Source organism: Rhynchophorus ferrugineus, unplaced genomic scaffold, assembly GCF_030347505.1.
Source record: "Rhynchophorus ferrugineus isolate W39M unplaced genomic scaffold, kcgeb_rfMv2 rfM2, whole genome shotgun sequence".
NCBI classification, from domain to species: domain Eukaryota; kingdom Metazoa; phylum Arthropoda; class Insecta; order Coleoptera; family Curculionidae; genus Rhynchophorus; species Rhynchophorus ferrugineus.
Window position 1 is genome coordinate 68,037,647 of NW_027472581.1, and position 19,145 is coordinate 68,056,791.

A 19,145-nucleotide genomic window follows, 5' to 3' on the forward strand; every position below is an offset into this window, starting at 1 on the left:
AAGGGTTCTTGTTTTTCTATTATTATAAGGGGAAAACTTGGAAGGTTTTTTGTTTTGTGGCACGTATTCAGTTCACTTTACCGCATAGGCGTAACGCGTACCTGGGAACTCTTTGAGACCGTTAACTAAAAGTTGACCATAATTAAATACAGATATAGTTTTTATAATATATCTAGAGAGTTGTTTTCGAGAAGGGAAAACACGCCTTGTCTCTATGAAAGCAAAGACAACAGGACAGTAGTAATAAATTTATTTGTAAATTAAGATTTACTAAACATATCTTATGTATTATATAATTAATTAAGAAAATCATGTTAATTTGTTTATTTAATAGAATTGTTTAATTTAACAAACATGAAGTTGGCTAAATTGAATCCCTTTATGCTTAGAAGTGAATTTAAAGAAAATTACAATATGTGTCACTTACTTCATATTATACGATTTAAATCTAAAAACTTTTGCGTCAGCTTTTTAATATATTTTTATTATTCAAGTTGGTGCAGAAAGTCAATGCCGTTTTTTATAGCTACATAATTTTTAAGAAAATAGAAAAAATTATTGATTCAAGGTATTGGTATTTGATTCTATACATCTTGCCAATATTTCGGGCAGTTTATGGATGCTTTCAAAAAAAAACTGTTTGTGTTTCAATTTCTTTGGTCAATTGGTAAAGTGCTGCTCTGCAAGCGCGTGTCCCATTAATGTGAAAACTTGATAGTCGGACGGTGGAAGATCCGGAGAATACGGTGGCTGTGATAATAAGTCCTATACAAATGCTTTCAATGCTTCTCTTTCCGGTTTTGCTTTATAAGACGGCGCGCTATCGTGATGTAAAAATCACTTTACTGTGACTTGGGGCACATTCTGTGCGTTTTTCAAACACCGTATGGTTCAAATTGATCATCTGTTGTCGATAGAGATCACTATTAACTGTTTCATCAGTTTTCAACAGTTCGTAATACACCACGTCTTACATTGTCTTACAATTATTCTTACGTCATTATTCGATGCAAAATGACTTCCGATCGTAGCTTTAAAGCACCATTTCACATTGTGGTACCCTCTTCCCATCTTTTAGATTTTTGCATTTGCTCGTAATTGGTCGGTAATCATTTTTTGTCAAGTTTCTTTTAACGCTTTTGCAAATCAGAACTTTTGAATTCTCGTAATCACGCCTCGTATGTTTTGAAGCTTAGAGCACTCTCACCGTAAGCAACCAGAACCGTTCTATCAGCAAACGATGACTTGCAGTAAATGTACGTTTTCAGGCACGAAACTTGATTTTTTCAGAGAGGTAAATAAATCTATGACGGTATTTCTTTGGCAAAATATAACATGCATAACCATAAAATAAAGAAACTTAGAAGCGCATTTCCTATGTTAAAATTGGTTCTAAATTACGCTTGGAATCCCCGTGTGAGGGCGCTTACGCATGCGCCGTATGACATTTAGTTACGGCGGGAAATTTGAAAATTTTTAGCGGGAATTTTAAAAATTTTAGCGGGGAATTTAAAAATGTATAGTAAAAAATTTTAGCGGGAAATTTTAAAAATATATTTAATTTTACTAGGAAAATAAAAAAATAAATATATTTACATATATTTTATTGATATATTACAATTACACTAATTTTCCTTGACCATAAAGACATTGATATAATCAGAGAGATATCTCCACTACCGAAAACACGTGATTCACTGATATTATCTTCTCTCTAATATTTAAAACAAACATTAAAATAAGATAATATAACTATTAATGGTTCTGTTGTATTATTTTTTAGAATCAACTAAATTAACAACCTACCTAAATTGAGGTACATTTTGTGAAATATGGCAACTGCAGTTCGGTCTATACAGTCAAGTTTCTGAACTAACGACCAAAATTAGAGGTTACTACTCCAGCAGCAAAAAGGAACCTTATTCAGTATCTGCATTAATGTTCTTCTAGAAGGCAAGCAGAAGCAGATTTTTCGATAACAGTTTATATCCTCTGCCACTGCATTTCAATAAGGATAAAGCCATTTGTTTTTCATCCAACCTTAAACGAAACTGATGGGACAGGCTGAGTGATCTGTAAATGAACATATAAATTTCAAGTTAGAATCTCCATTCTCTAATAATAAACATAAGTTTCTTATTATATACTTACTTATGGGTCTTGTTGGGTAGAAGAATGTCCTATATATCTATCAGCCTCAAAAAACTTTTTTAATATTGCCATTGGGGGCATATGTTCCTTGTCTTGTAATAAAGGTAAAGAAAAAGCTTAATTATTTCAATGCAATAAATCATTATTATTTAGCAGAATACTTACTATTTAAATTACTAGTGGGAATTACATCTTGTTTCAGCCATGGCTTTCCACATTTTGGTCTATAGTCTTCATCTTTAAAATGATTTCAAACTTTCCCGGACCTACATAGGAGATCATAAGAGATCTCCTTAAGGTATTCTTTTTATTACACTAACAAATTAAAATACATAGAATAATCTAAAGTAATTGTCAAATATATATAAAAACACATATCGAAAAATTTGACGTAAATAAACAATACAAATTATATCGCCTAAAAATGGCCGTTAACTGCTTAGGTTAGAATTATTAATACCGAGGCCGAACGAGAGAGAAACATACATAAAGCTGTTCCATTTTTCATTTACATTTGGCCGCGTAACGGGGATTCCGAAAAGCTTAAACGTGGGACCCGATTTTTCCATATAACATTCACTTCTAAATTTCTTTATTCTATGATGCATAGCTTTGAAGCTGATGTCAGTAGGATGAAATGACATATGTCTCAAACATTGTATAACATTGCATACTTTAACAAACCTGGCGATATCTGTTAGAAAAACCGGTAATGGCTTTCCGCTACACCCGGTACATTCTGGCGATTTATTTTTATTTCTATATTATTTGTTTATATATATTTTTTATTATATCCTGCTGGACATAAAGTTCTCGTTTAATAATCATTTATTACTATTTTTCCTATTGCGTGGACCACATTTCGTTGTTTGTCATTTATGGCTCAAACTCTAGTTACGATAAATTAATTCCTTAAAAGTAATTATGACCAATCTATCAATCTATATGATATTGCGAAACTATTTTTTTACATCGAAAAGCCTTCCGAAACCATATCCTAAAATAACTCAAATGATGAGCGCAAACAGCATTGAGCTAATTAACGACGTTCACGTTGGCTAAGCTTAAAACATCCACATTGTAGTTAAATTAGTCGAAGATGAGTAGTGTCGAGATTAAAGAGATCGCCGGATCGCTTTTGAGATGAGGCCGCGGCCAAATTTCCGCGGTTTACGGCGGATTTCGGGTAAGACTGCCGCGATCGCCCCTCCGCACTCCCCCGCCCCACCCTATTCGGGCGGTCAGGATTTCCAAGTTTCGACCGCCGGTGCACTTTCGACGACGAAAACTGGCGCAAACTGCAACCGAGCTGGGAACGGCCTTCTTGATTGCTAATTAATATTTGAAATATTAACAGCCCCGTTTAGATTTATAAGATCGGTTAAAGTTGCATTAATTACTTTAGCATGTGTATTCCCTAAATAAATATATAATTTTTAATATAGCTCTTTTGAAAAAAAAATATAGTGTTTCTTCAAAACAAACTCATTTATACAATTATTTTTTAAATATTGTTAAATATCATTAGTAACTTAAATCATTGATGTTTGAAATTGATAGAATCATTATTACAAGTAAGGAAAACAACTCCAGTTGGTTTGAATGTAGAGTTATTTTTTAATATAAGTGAATTCCTTCTAATTCTTTGGGATTCGTTATTACGTTAATACATATATGTTTGTAAAACGCGAACGAAATGGACTTCGGAAATTCACCGCAAGTAATACAGAATATACATTGTTTTTATAAATGTATGTGCAGTTTCTGTTTATTATATCAACCCGAATTAAATAGTTTATCAATTATTTTATAGTTATAGATTTTTTTACTGCTAAAAATGTTATTCTTAATTTCTCATTTAAAGAATATAAATGATAAGGAGTATATAAATAAACATATTTTGGATGAATAGGTAAGAATTTATATTAATAGTAAGCTCTAACTATAAAAGCTCGTTTGTCGGACGGACAAGAACAAAGGATATTGCAAACATCCTTTTCTACTGTTATAACGAGAAAAGCAGTTTTGTTTAAAACAAATTAAAACACAGCCATCCTAAAAAACGAATTATGACTTTTATAATAAAAAACCTCTCGCATCCATATAATAAACGTTATATCCTTGCAATATAATAACGTCGGACTGCGCACACTGTATAGGTTCTAGGATTTTTTAAAGGGTCAAAAATGTTTTATGTCGGCAAAGATAAATAGTGTCTGAATTTTGTACTTTGGATAACTGCAAGAACCTAACACAATGATGGAATCTTGGAATCTTAGATTCTTAGATTGTGTTTGTGGCTACTCTATGACTACCGAATGAAAATCTCCGTGCAGAAGATAATCTCTTTGCAAAAGTTGTGGAAAAGGGACACCCGCATATATTTAATAATGTTTAGAAGATTTCTGTTTCTGTCGATAAGTAGATATTAGAGGTGTTTTGTAGGGCTGTAGTCCTTCTACTAGGTACTAGATGTATCGGTATTCTAGAGTTTTATGGGGTTTTACATAATTTTTTTCTTGTCTTGAACAAAAAAAAATCGCATCATCATACTTCAGACGATATTGTGAAAGCAACTATTGAACCAAAACCCTGAAAGATTACACATGAGGTTTTAAAAAATTAACAATATTTTTTACTCTACTCTCGTAAATAATTCAGCTATTGTTTTTTAATTATTTAGTGTAATTCGATATTGTAAACGATCAATTTTCAATTCATAACAAACTTCAATTCAATTAACGTATTTATTATTTTAATTATATTAAGTTTGCATTCTATTAATTTACATTTTATTCCTGAAGGAAATTAAAATTAATTGGTAAAATAAATAATAGCATTATAAATATAATAATTTTACACTGTTATTATATAATTATAATATTGACTGACAAGTGCCTGGTCTAACATTTCATTACCAATTTTCTTGGAAATAAGTCAAGTGTAGCTAAAATGTTCCTCATCACAAATAAAAACAAGGAGAAAAATATATAATATATAAGATGAACGAAGAGTAAATTGTTAAGCTGGGTGTAATAAAAGTCATGCCCAATTTGTATATATTTTTCTTTTCTCTACCTATTTTCGAGTATAACACATAAGGATTGAATTTATCTTAAGAGATTCACAATTTATGTTATATCACATTAGATATTTTCATAAATATTGGGAGGAAAAATTAAAGTGAATATAAAAAATTGTGCGTACATTGTAGAGAATTGAAACTTTTTATTCGAAATATTGTTCATTGCTAATCACTACATCGCCATCTTTTTGGATTTCCGTCATCATCAATCCATAGCTCGAGAAGAGTGTCTACTTTTCAATCAATATGCTGTTGACGCTACAGGATTTCATCGTCCTGGCCTTGAGCAATTTTAGTCTCCTATTGTTCAGATCTCTGCGCGATATCCAAACAAATGCAAACAAATGCAATCTGTGTGTCTAGATTTGTTTTTTAGCTGTTTACTGATTATCGCAACTTAATCGAATGAATGTCTATTAAAATCTTAGATAATTGCATGCAGAACGTATCCTAAGCACCGCATTTGAGATAGTTTCAAGATCTGTATGCAGTAATGAGTTTGTAACTTTTCACTTTCTTCTGCTGTAAATTTGGTCTGTTGAACGTCTACGCCTGCTTTAAGTAAAAGCTGTTTAGATTTTCAATAGCGGGCGATCCGTCAGTTCTCAATACTTTGATATTTTCTCATTAAATAGCAATCTATATGTCTCGGTTATAGGGACTGTGACGTAAAGAATGCTCGAAGCTTCACCATCTATATCAGCTATACCGATATTATCAAAATACATCAAATCAGTTTAGATGACAAGTATAATAATGTAAAATTATAGCGAGCTCTCATGGGGACTTGGTTATTTATAATTCTTTAAGTAAAAGAAGTAAAAATAAAAGTTTTCCGATAACAATTTTCAAATAACAATTTCAATGGCCTCAAAAAAATTTCGTTGTTTGTCATTTATGGCTCAAACTCTAGTTACGATAAATTAATTCCTTAAAAGTAATTATGACCAATCTATCAATCTATATGATATTGCGACACTATTTTTTTACGTCGAAAAGTCTTCCGAAACCTTATCCTAAAATAACTCAAATGATGAGCGCAAACAGCATTGACCTAATTAACGACATTCACGTTGGCTAAGCTTAAAACATCCACATTGTAGTTAAATTAGTCAAAGATGAGTAGTGTCGAGATTAAAGAGATCGCCGGATCGCTTTTGAGATGAGGCCGCGGCCAATATCCGCGGTTTACGGCGGATTTCGGGTAAGACTGCCGCGATCGCCCCTCCGCACTCCCCCGCCCCACCCTATTCGGGCGGTCAGGATTTCCAAGTTTCGACCGCCGGTGCACTTTCGACGACGAAAACTGGCGCAAACTGCAACCGAGCTGGGAACGGCCTTCTTGATTGCTAATTAATATTTGAAATATTAACAGCCCCGTTTAGATTTATAAGATCGGTTAAAGTTGCATTAATTACTTTAGCATGTGTATTCCCTCAATAAATATATAATTTTTAATATAGCTCTTTTAAAAAAAAAATAGTCTTGGTTCAAAACAAACTCATTTATACAATTATTTTTTAAATTTTGTTAAATATCATTAGTAACTTAAATCATTGATGTTTGAAATTGATAGAATCATTATTACAAGTAAAAAAAAACAACTCCAGTTGGTTTGAATGTAGAGTTATTTTTAATATAAGTGAATTCCTTCTAATTCTTTGGGATTCGTTATTACGAGGGTAATCTGAAAAATAATACATATGCGTTTGTAAAACGCGAACGAAATGGACTTCGGAAATTCACCGCAAGTAACACAGAATATACATTGTTTTTATAAATGTATGTCCAGTTTCTATTTATTATATCAACCAATCAAGTATAATAATGTAAAATTATAGCGAGCTCTCATGGGGACTTGGTTATTTATAATTCTTTAAGTAAAAGAAGTAAAAATAAAAGTTTTCCGATAACAATTTTCAAATAACAATTTCAATAGCCTCAAAACCTGACAAGAGAAAAGACTAATAACTGACTTGTCTTTTTCTTCAACGACAGAGACTCAAGATTGTAGGTCAGTAGTTAGGCTTTATGTTTTGTTATGTGATGAATGGTTAGCATAAGACAAGAGTTAGGAGTATATACACGTTCTGGCTAATATATCTCAAGGCATTTGTGAATCCCATGAAAGCATATAGTAGTAGAAATGCATCTCAATAGGGGCTCTTGATGTTTGGCCATTAAGTAGACAGTATCTTGATTTTCATTACGTGACTATGCCTTGAGATTTTATTGGATAATCTTAAAAAATATAAATATGTACAATGAAATATGTATGTAAATATAGATATAATAATATAAGAATTACCCTTACCCTAATAAGACCCGTTTGTGAAGGAAAGTTAAATAAATAAAACCCATATAACGATTATAATTTAGTTATATAAACACAGGCAAATACTTTACCCAAAGAAAAAATTTCTTAAGGTCAAGACACAGAAAATTGATGCTCAAAAGAGGCTAACTGTAGTATATTAAAAATAAGTCAAATTAATTAATTAATTAATTACTTAAAAATAATAAATAACAGCTCAAAATTTCCGTAATCAAAATGTTTAATTTATTGCCTGTCGCAAATGTAATTTGTAAATTCGTTTCAGAATCGGGGATTGTTTTCCTTCTCATTTTATTTTAGTTAAAAAGAAATACAATGCTATCTAATACGTTCGAACAGTTAACCGAAACGTCTGCAAAATTATCTAATATATTAGTTATAATAACTATAAGTTATATATAAACCGACAAACGTTTTAACGCTTTGCTTGTTTGTTTGCTTGAGTGGAATCAACTATGAATGAGTATACGGTAAATATGCTCGTAATGAAAGTAAAATACATTGCTTGTATATACAATTTGAATTGGGTTAAGTACCACCGAATCCAGGAAATACTACTATATAGAAAAAACGCGTCTAGAGCTGTGGAAAAGAGTTCAATGTAAATATAACGTACAAACTGTTATAAAAAAATTAATAACACAAACTGGAGGGAACAGGAAATGAACACAAAGAGAGGACTACAAACACAACCATAACGAAGTAGAGGTTCTATCCAGATAGCACACATCAGCACCCATACCGAAGTGGTAATGGTTGTTTGGTCAGTAACACTAAACTTTGCATAGGCTAGGTTATATGGAGAAAATCGATCTCTCGCAGAAATCCGAGGAGTTTGTCTGTATTTTCTCCTATTAAGGCATTTCTAAAATTTTGCAGTTCTAATGCAACTTAGTTCTAATCTGGGTGAGCCCTGGAGAGTCGTTCGATATGTGGTAGACTGAAATAGGGACAGGGTGACAAAACTCACAGTGAGCAGGCGGGCTCGAAGTCAGCAAGTGATGGTATGGTGACGAAGGTAAGAAACAAAAAAAAACAGTTATGACTCTTTAATTAATTATAGCTTAAGTCGTTCGTAATATACACATTAGACTTACTATAATGTTAAGATTAATGTTACTTGATAACACTTTTATTTCATTATTTTATTTAGATTATAATTTTACTGTCAGAGCCAAGATGTACTAAAACTTAGTTAATGCAGCAACATTGTGACGTCATCAATTTGGATGACAAAAGCTCACTATTTTATGGAATGCACAGGTGAATTAAAAAGTCCCCGACCTGACACATACATGGCGCTACTAGAACTAAATCCATATGTTTTTTTATTTAGCCCTAATGCTCAAAAAATGCTTGTATAAATTTGACAGCTGTCGGATCATTAGTTTCTGAACTATAGCATTCTGTGTGAAGCAACTTTTGTTAATGCGACAAAAAATAGATAAAAAAAAATTTCGCTTGTTGATAAAATATTGCTTTTTGGAGGGAAAAAATACAGTTGAAGCAAAAACTTAGCTTGATGTCGAGTTTCCGGACACTGTCCCAGGAAAATTAACCGTCAAGTATTGGTATGCTAAGTTTAGACGTGGCAAAATGAGCACCGAAGACGGAGAACAATGAAATCATATCAGAATGAAATATCAGACACTCTAAAGATATCAACTGAACGTGTACATTATATCATTCATGAATATTTCGGTATGAGAAAGCTCTGTGCAAAGTGAGTGCCGCGCGAGCTAACTTTTGACCAAAAACGACGAGTTGATGATTTGGAGCAGTGTTTGAAGATGATTAAGCGTAATAAACCCGAATTTTTGCGTCGATATGTGACAATGGATGAAACATGGTTCCATCATTTCACTCCGAAGTCCAATCGACAGTCATCCGAGTGGACTTCACACGATGAACCCGCTCCAAAGCGTGGGACAACGCAACAGTCGGCTGGCAAGGTTATGACTTCTGTATTTTGGATTGCTGTATTGGACCATTTGAAGAACGAAATCTTCGAAAAACGGTCGCATTTCAAGAAAAAAAAAGTACAGCTTCACCAATGCAATGAAGCGTGTTACAAGTCAGTGAAAGCGATGGCAAAAATCCATAATTGGGCTTCAAATTGCTTCCTCATTCACCGTATTCTCCAGATCATTTCCCCCAGCGACTATTTCCTGTTCTCAAATCTCAAAAGAATGTTCGCTAGGAAGAAATTTTCATCAAACAAAGAGGTGGTCGCCGAAACTGCGTCCTATTTTGAAGCGAAAGGCAAATTGTACCACAAAAATGGTATCGAAAAGTTGGAGGGCCGCTATAATCAGCGAATCATGCTTGAAGGGAATTATGTTGAATAGAAAAATACTAATTTTGCCAAGAAATGTGTTTTACTATGGTATGCCGGGTACTTTTCAATTGTCTTGCTAGGGTCAACAGATATTCAAATAAACCAATCAAATGCCTTTTCGACGACGGAAAACGCGATTGTAGTGCTATCGACTTATTTACTTTATGTATAAGTAGCGAAGGTTATATGCCTGTATGCGTATTACTCAGTGTTAAATATGTAAAAAGCGGCATTCAATTTTCTTTTACCTAACCATAATAATATTAAAATGCTTGATTTTTCTCCCAATAACATTATCCGTCACCCAACACTAACTGAATAAAACTCCCCCAACCGAGAAGGAGCAATATAACTCGAAGTTAAATTTGAATAAAGCAGTGGCGCGAATAAAGGTTGTCAGGCAAAGAGGGATGTTTCATTAAATAAAAATGAGATTAGGATATGATAACGTTAAGTGTTTGGTCCGTAATGCGACAATTAAACTATGGTTTAATTTAAAGTTAGTTCGAGATAAAGCCGCCCGGAATTTGCATAACTCCAGCGCTGAGCATCCGGATAATTCAATTTTTTTCTTATTTGATAAAATGCAAATTTGGTTCACTGTTTCATTATCGGGTGAAGTTGGGAGTTAGTGTATAAAAAGGGCATCAGATAGATTTTCAAATTGTTTTGCAGACAATGACGATTTTCAAAAGTAATTTTTGTTATGTCCTAACTACTTATATTTTCCAATTCAAAAGTAACTTAACACCTTAATATTTAGCTTAGAAATCCATATTTTTACGTAGTTTATATATTTTGCGCTATAATGTAATACGTGATAACAGAGGAAACATAATAATGGTACAAGTTATAAATTAAATTAAAAGTAAATTAAATATCTTTAACAAAAAAATTGGCCCAACATCAAAAAATAAGGAACTTACTAAAAAGTAAAAAGTAAGCAAACTTAGGTTTTTAACAAAAAAAAATGTTTTAAAATAAAATATGTATATAATAATCATTGTAATAACTAAATAAAAATAAACAAAGACCTTATTTAACCTCTATCTACTACACGTATTTTATATTCTACTATATACACACAATTCAGCTTCAACCATGAGTTGAAATTCTGTTCAATCTGTTTTAAATATTTCTGGAGTCATTATGTGTAAATCATATATAACCTGATTTTAGCATTTGTTTATGTGTGTTATTCCAGCTCAAACACCTTAAAAACCTCACTGTATAACTTAACAAAAGCATAATTAATTCGTCTTTTTGCAAATAGAAAATTATGTAATATCTTGTCACTTATCCTGTGTATAATTTAAGCATTGTAAATTATTTAATGTATTAAATTTGTAAAAATAAAAATCTTAAACATCACGATATAAACATATTAAGGGAAATATAAATATAGAGAGTAGCGGTGTTTTTCAAACTTACATTCAACCTTGCCTAATAGTTGAAAAATCTATACTCTCTATAGTTTAGTAACCACAAGGTATAAAGATTATTTTTACCTCAAGAATTATCTGATGGTGGTTAATGTATCATACACTGAAACATAGATCATTCCAAACCATGCAGTATATTAACTGAGTACTTTATATAAATGATTTCGGTTTTCTGTAATACAGATAAATAATTCAGATGAAAACTGAAAATTCAAACAACAATTCATTCAATTTCTAGAAGGTTGAACCCACCAAAGATATCAAACTATTTCGCTCGTTATTAAATAAAATTCCGTATCCTTCAAGATTATCAGCCGTCATCATATAGCTTCAAAAGACCTCCCGTCATTCTTCTGTGGCTTTAATCAATTATAGTTTTCGTTGATTATTATCTGTTTTAAATATTTCTGGAGTCAGTATGTGTAAATCATATATAACCTGATTTTAGCATTTGTTTATGTGTGTTATTCCAGCTCAAACACCTTAAAAACCTCACTGTATAACTTAACAAAAGCATAATTAATTCGTCTTTTTGCAAATAGAAAATTATGTAATATCTTGTCACTTATCCTGTGTATAATTTAAGCATTGTAAATTATTTAATGTATTAAATTTGTAAAAATAAAAATCTTAAACATCACGATATAAACATATTAAGGGAAATATAAATATAGAGAGTAGCGGTGTTTTTCAAACTTACATTCAACCTTGCCTAATAGTTGAAAAATCTATACTCTCTATAGTTTAGTAACCACAAGGTATAAAGATTATTTTTACCTCAAGAATTATCTGATGGTGGTTAATGTATCATACACTGAAACATAGATCATTCCAAACCATGCAGTATATGAACTGAGTACTTTATATAAATGATTTCGGTTTTCTGTAATACAGATAGTTTAACTAAAAACTGAAAATTCAAACAACAATTCATTCAATTTCTAGAAGGTTCAACCCACCAAAGATATCAAACTATTTCGCTCGTTATTAAATAAAATTCCGTATCCTTCAAAATTATCAGCCGTTATCATATAGCTTCAAAAGACCTCCCGTCATTCTTCTGTGGCTTTAATCAATTATAGTTTTCGTTGATTATGATAATATATTTCAATCTACATGGACTCTTAAGGGAAACATATTGTAAACGTGCTATAGTCAAAGGAAATCGGAAAACAGGTATCAAATTTTAGCGATATTCTGTGTAGAAGTTTACAACTTATTATATAGCCGAGAAAGAATCCGTAGCATGAGAAATGTAGTGATTGAATGTCTTAAAAAATCGCCGCTACATGTGTTTTCCGTTCTAAAAACCTAAACCCCAAAACTTAAATGTTTGCCCCAAATTTCTAAGCCACCATAAGGAATCAAAGGGAGCATGATCACGAATCAAAGGTGTTATCAGCGGCTAATTATGTCTAAAGAAATGTTTTAAAACCTACAAACAAGGGATTGCAGAGTTTGTATTACTTTTAAAGTAATGAGAGAATTCTCGTTAACAAGTTAAAATAAATAAAGAAGCTCGAAGGTCCGTAAGGACGCTCAGGTCCAGTATATCAAAAGAGAGCCTCCATTGTACTGTTTTATATTAAACGTGTTGATTATTTTTGCTTCGAAGTTTTTTGAAACATTCTTTTAATCATATTCCCATATCGGCGTACCAAAACCTGATGTACAAAAAAAAGTGTTGTAAAAGGTCCTGCATAATATAGAACAATGCATCGCATCGTATCCTATTTAAAAAAGTTTTTTGTCCTACCTCCCTCAGTAAAAGGAAACCCTAATCAAGCGTACGGACAATGCGAAACACGGATACCGTACAGGCCCAGTTTTTTCCTCCTATTTTTAAATCGAAACACGTTTCGTTAGGAATCCCTTTGTGAGGTAAATTTTGCTGCCGACTCGTTGAGAAATCATCGGTGGGCGGGTGGCGCTACGTATTCCGATAATGTCAAAACTGTATTAGGGGGAATTCTGATTCATTATTATCGATAATGCCACTTCTGGCCTCATAAAATTGTTCAGCTTTATTGACTCACATTTCTTCTTTCTTTTAATTCTTTAACGATCTTTTTAGGTGGTTCATTTTTATACGCGTTTAGATTTTAAATAAGACAGCAAGTTCTGAAACATTATGCAAATGCGGGTCTTTATTTATTAATAAAATAATTGGTGTCTTTTTCTAACTCTGTTCAAGGAATATCATATATAAAATGAAGAATTCAAACATTAAAATTAAATAAAACTTCTAAGAATTTCTTTTGAAATATGATTTCTGCCATATGACTGCCATGCCTGGATCAAATACGGTCTGGTTTTCAATAATATTTTGGAATATTTGGTGATGTTTATCGACACTAATGTGTTAAGTCGCGTAAACTTGGAAGGCTATTATATTCTCAAGTCGTCCTATGGATTGATGATTTCGCCATATACTACATCAAACAGCCTTATCGTAGACTTGAAGAATTACTGACTCATTGAATCATCGCCAATTATCAACGGGATTAACAGCAATTTCATTTTGAGGTCATTCGCCAAATTTACCTGATGATTTGAATTTTGAAAGACTACACACGAAGATCAGAAATCACATGCGCGTATAACAATTATTGAGCGTGGCACATAGTACACACACGGTTGGATCTTCATCTAATCTATATCTTACTGCACCAATAAATAATTTTTTCTTTATGCGCTTTATCTACAGCATCGTTAAAATAAACAGAAGGATAGATAAAGTTTCCATTTAAAGTACAAAATATAACTAAATATAAATCACCTGATTATAATCCAAATGGTTTCCACCAAAAATAGCATTGGGAGCTTTTATCATATTACTTATGATACTAACGAACATTCTCCGTGACTTTGTTAGTTATACATTATTAGTGTCTTACTTTAGAATGCTGGATTTCTTACCGAGGCCAAACATTTCATTACATTATACATTGTGGCTTTTTATAAACATTTTCATTATTCTTAGATAATAATCATATTATAGCTACTGTACCATCTCTCATATTAACGTACGTTAAGCGAACCTCGAACTAGTTAAGAAACTAATATTATTATATAGAAGCTATATCATATATACCCTTCAATATGTAATACATTCAAAAAAGATATGTTTAAAAGGAATCCAGAAAATCCACAGCACACATGCATAAAAGTGCATACATATCCATTTGAATATTACTATTTTTTATTTCTTTTTAATAAACCAGTCAAAACTCAGCAAAATGTTACCTCATCATCTACTACCTGCACTGATCGCCACCCGCTTTTTTGGTATTGGGTGTCCTGATGTAACTACTCACGTGCCTGTCCTAAATGAACAGGTCTTTTCCCTCGAAAGAGCTGTGATCGTGTTTCCAGTTTACTGGGACCTGAAGTTTGCCTCCTCGTGTACGCTCGCATCTAGCAGATGCCGTTATCTCACCCTCTCGACTCCTTTAGGCCATTTCTCTCTATTATTACCATAACTATCACTGTTATTTAATTTCCACTATGCTTCTTACCCTAATAAATCAAACCCCATTTAACTAAATGACTGTTCCCCTTCATTTGCAATGTCGAGCCCTTTGGTCAGGTTCTACTGAAGGCCGGACCCTTCCTGGCCTGTGGTACCAGAAATTTAGGCCAGGTACCTGTTATGTCGGGTTATTCTGTCCTTGGTCTGTCGTGAGAACCTCGTTGACAAAGTCAGTGCGTGACATAACTCCGCGCAAGGTGCACCGAGCGGTGAGGTTGACTTTTGACTTCCCCTTTGCAGGAAGAGTCCTTCTTACACCCCATATAGTGACAGTGGGGATTTTTATCTATTCGAAAATAGACCAAACCCATCTTACTCATTCATTATTCAGATAGTCTTAAAGTAGATGCCCATTGTACACACAATGCCAGTAATACAATATGAAATTGTTTATATCAGACAAACTATTAATCAGGCTGGATAACACCGGATATCTTCTAGAATGCTGTATGCCAGTTATGTGCAGTGATGTCAGTAACTCTAAAATAGAAGCTATATCATATATACCCTTCAATATGTAATACATTCAAAAATGATATGTTTAAAAGGAATCCAGAAAAACCACATCACACATGCATAAACGTGAATACATGTCCATTTGCATATTACTATTTTTTATTTCTTTTTAATAAACCAGTCAATAATAATTTAAATTTTATTTTATGGTGATAGTTATTTTTGCATTTTTATTTTATTACTTGTCATGTATGCCGATTTTTATTGCGTGCATATTTTAGAATCGCTCACTTTATTGTTATTTGCGAATATATTTTAGTAATTCATCGAGATTTTCTGTATAATATGATTTCGTTTTATTTCCGTGATATTAAATTCAATCTAACATATTTAAATCTGTATAAGATAAAAGATGAGATAATAATCTAATTTCGACTTTGACTTTTTGGAACCGAATTTCTCTCAACGGTTTTAAAAATCAACTACAAATCTTAAATGCTTAGTTTGCACTGTTTACACAAATATTAAATACTTAATTATAATAGGGCGATACAGTAATCACGAAAATCAATCAAGATAAATATCAAGAGAATGCTCTGTCTCACATTTTTGTTGGTTTATTGAAATATTTCAGTTGAAAGTTACCTAATCTGCCTAGACTTTGTTTAAATATACTCATCCAACCAGCTTTCTATATAGTTTTCTTCATTGGTCCTTCTCACAATATGAGATGACGAAATAGATTTACCCACATAGAGACATAGAGATAGAGATGTAAACAACCACTACTCTTTATATTTTCAATTCCCTCTACATTTATACGATGTAGTATCTAAGACACTGCTATTTAGCTACATTAATTAAATTATATATAAGATGAGTGATATAAAATTTATGCGGTGACAACATTCTTTCTGTTAAATGTATGCTCAAATGCATTTTAAAATTAAGAACATGCAAGATGACACTTAGACATCTCTGAGTTCAAATTAAAGTGGCACCTATATTATTTTATTTTCACTGTTTTCCGATAGCCTACCAACGAATATTTAGTTATTCCACAAGTTCATTCTATGGTAGTTTACGTTTGAGCCTACGCACTTTTCTGTCATCGCGCATTTAACTGTTTGGTGAGTGCATTGGAATGCTAATAGTATTTCAGAGTACTTCGCACTAACACTAAGAATTTTTACTTAGAGACAAGTTCTTCTATAAAATGTGAATGACACATGGGCAGATTTTGTCTCATTTGTTCTGATACGCCATATTTTCAACCACAATCGACTTTGTTAAGATGAAGTTAGAGGTTTCTTGTGACAGATATTGGATCCTTGTGTGATGATAAAACCGTTGTATCGTCAGCATATGTTGAAACAGTAGTGTTTTTTGTGGTTGGTAGGTCAGCTATATACAATAGATGTCACAGTGGACCAAGAACACTGCCATGCAGAACATCTGAATATCTTGGATGAAGGTCAGTGTATTCGTCACCCTGTTTCACAATAAAATGTCTATCTGTGAGGTACGATTTGACTACTCAAGTTGAAATAAAAGTATTTAATCCGTACCCGTCTGAAATATCCGCAACAGAAGGAAATAACATAGTTAACTATCTTAACATTCTATTCCAAATGGATTTGCCACATGAGAAATTTACTGTTAAGGAAGTAAATCAAACAATAGTTAAAGAAATTAATGCTGAAAAAGTCCCTGGTTTTGACTTAATTACTGGAAGAATCCTAAAAGAGCTCCCAGAAGTGCATGAAATTAATAACGTTTATATTTAATGCCATGTTAAGACTTAATTACTTTCCTAGCATTTGGAAAGTAGCTCAAATCATCATGATTCTTAAACCAGCGAAAAAATCAGAAGACGTCTTCTCTTATCGTCCTATAAGTCTCTTATCTGTGGTCTCTAATTTTTTTGAAAAACTGTACATTAAAGGACTCAAAATAATCATAGAAGGGAGAAATATTATTCCAGAACATCAATTTGGCTTCCGTAGTAAATAAGTGATAACAGAACAAATGCATAGATTAGTCAACAAAATTAATAAAAACCTAAATGATAAAAAATATTGCTCTGCTCCATATCTCAAGCCTACGACAAGGTGTGGTACAGTGATCCTGCATGTTAAATTGAAAAAATATGTTACATAAAACTCAATTAAATATTTCATTTATGTTATTTATGTTACCAAGTAACAATTTGAAATAATTCACACTTTAACATAATATCTTCAAAACTTAATGTATGCTATGCAAGTCACTCCTTAATTACAGCATTTGCCGATCCACATGTTAGGATCTATTCCACTATGATATCGTACAGTATCCGTAAAAATAACGGATTGGTCCTCTTAGTTCTTTAACAGCTTATTTTTTGAAACCAGAACAATTTTTTTTATTTCTCCATGTTTGTTGTCTTTAAATTATTTTATTAACGTCTTACCAAGCATGGTCTAATGACATTTTGAACAATGTCTGGAAGTTCCGGACTTCATGGACTATGTTTACTCTATTTAAATACTATGTTTCCTAAGAATGTGCGGGGTATGACCTACCTTCCTAAAAGAGCTGCATATCTCTTAGTGTTCTTAAATTACGCATTTTACTGGCAAGAGTAGGACCCATTATCTCATTACTGTGCGAAGTAACAGATTAGAGACGTAATAAGTCTCTGACTGACCATCTATTGCTTTCGGCATTTTCAATCAGAGTAATATATCAAGCAACGATTTGAAATTTATTAAAACTAGCATAGCGCTAAAAAAATCCTTTTTTGTAACCTCTATAAGGATTCGGTCACATGTTCGAACGAATCAGATAGCACTATATCTCTTTTTAACTAGAATAAAATGAGACGAGAAATAGTGTCTGGTATTAAAATGAATTTATAAACTACAATAGGCAATGCACTATACATCTTAATGATGTGAGTTAACTGTTATTTTGGATAGAACATAACTAAATCACATTAAATCAATGACATTTTTTAAAACAAAATTTAAATTGCGATTTTTCTTACCCAACCCGATACTTGCTCCCAGGGTGGAAAATTTATAGAGTTCCCGCAAGATCTCTACTAAACCGTTTTGATTAAAATATTCTCGGGCATTTTCAGTTAAGCCCTAAAGTTCACGTTTAACCAACAAATTAATTATCTATCCTCGAGTCAGATGAATATCGCAACTGCGATTCCTGCCGCCCCTTCGAAATAACAAGGGCGGTCCTTTCTTGGCCGGACTTTGCATATAATTTAATGTTGACACAGTCTAATACGGACTTGCTTGTTTAAGTGACGGCTCCGTCCTCCAAAGTAAACTTTTGATAAATTAACTTCGGACGTGTGTATTTGCCAGAAGTTTTGTGCTGTCTCGCCCGCCAGAACCGGGTCTCCGTTCTGTCGGACGTCGCACGACTAATATTTGGCTTTGCATATGCAATCAGTTGATTTGGGACATGATTATTATTTTTCGCTTGAATTGAATGGTAATTGTTTCACTTTATTACTCCTCGAAAAATATATCTATATTTTTAGCTAATATTTCTTATGTTTATATACCGATATATATTTGTCCGATGTTTTTTTTAAATCAATATATTTTTCAAGTCAATATATTTTTTCATATTTTCTTTCCAGAGTAAGAAATCGAAATACTTTCTTTGCTCGATACTTTTCAACACACCTATATATTTCACAAATTAATAAGATGTTTATAGTCAAAGCAATAAGTCTATATAAGTTATAAATTGGCAGAGGATTTCAAACGCAGGAACGATTGATTTACTTTAAAAACTCTTTT

General features: G+C 32.4%; 1 protein-coding gene across 2 annotated transcripts in view; it reads left to right on the plus strand.

Annotated features, from left to right (window-relative positions):
• Fur2 (furin-like protease 2) overlaps positions 1 to 19,145 on the plus strand; it is a 1,295,077-nt gene that overhangs the window by 1,128,578 nt on the left and 147,354 nt on the right. The window lies entirely within an intron of this gene.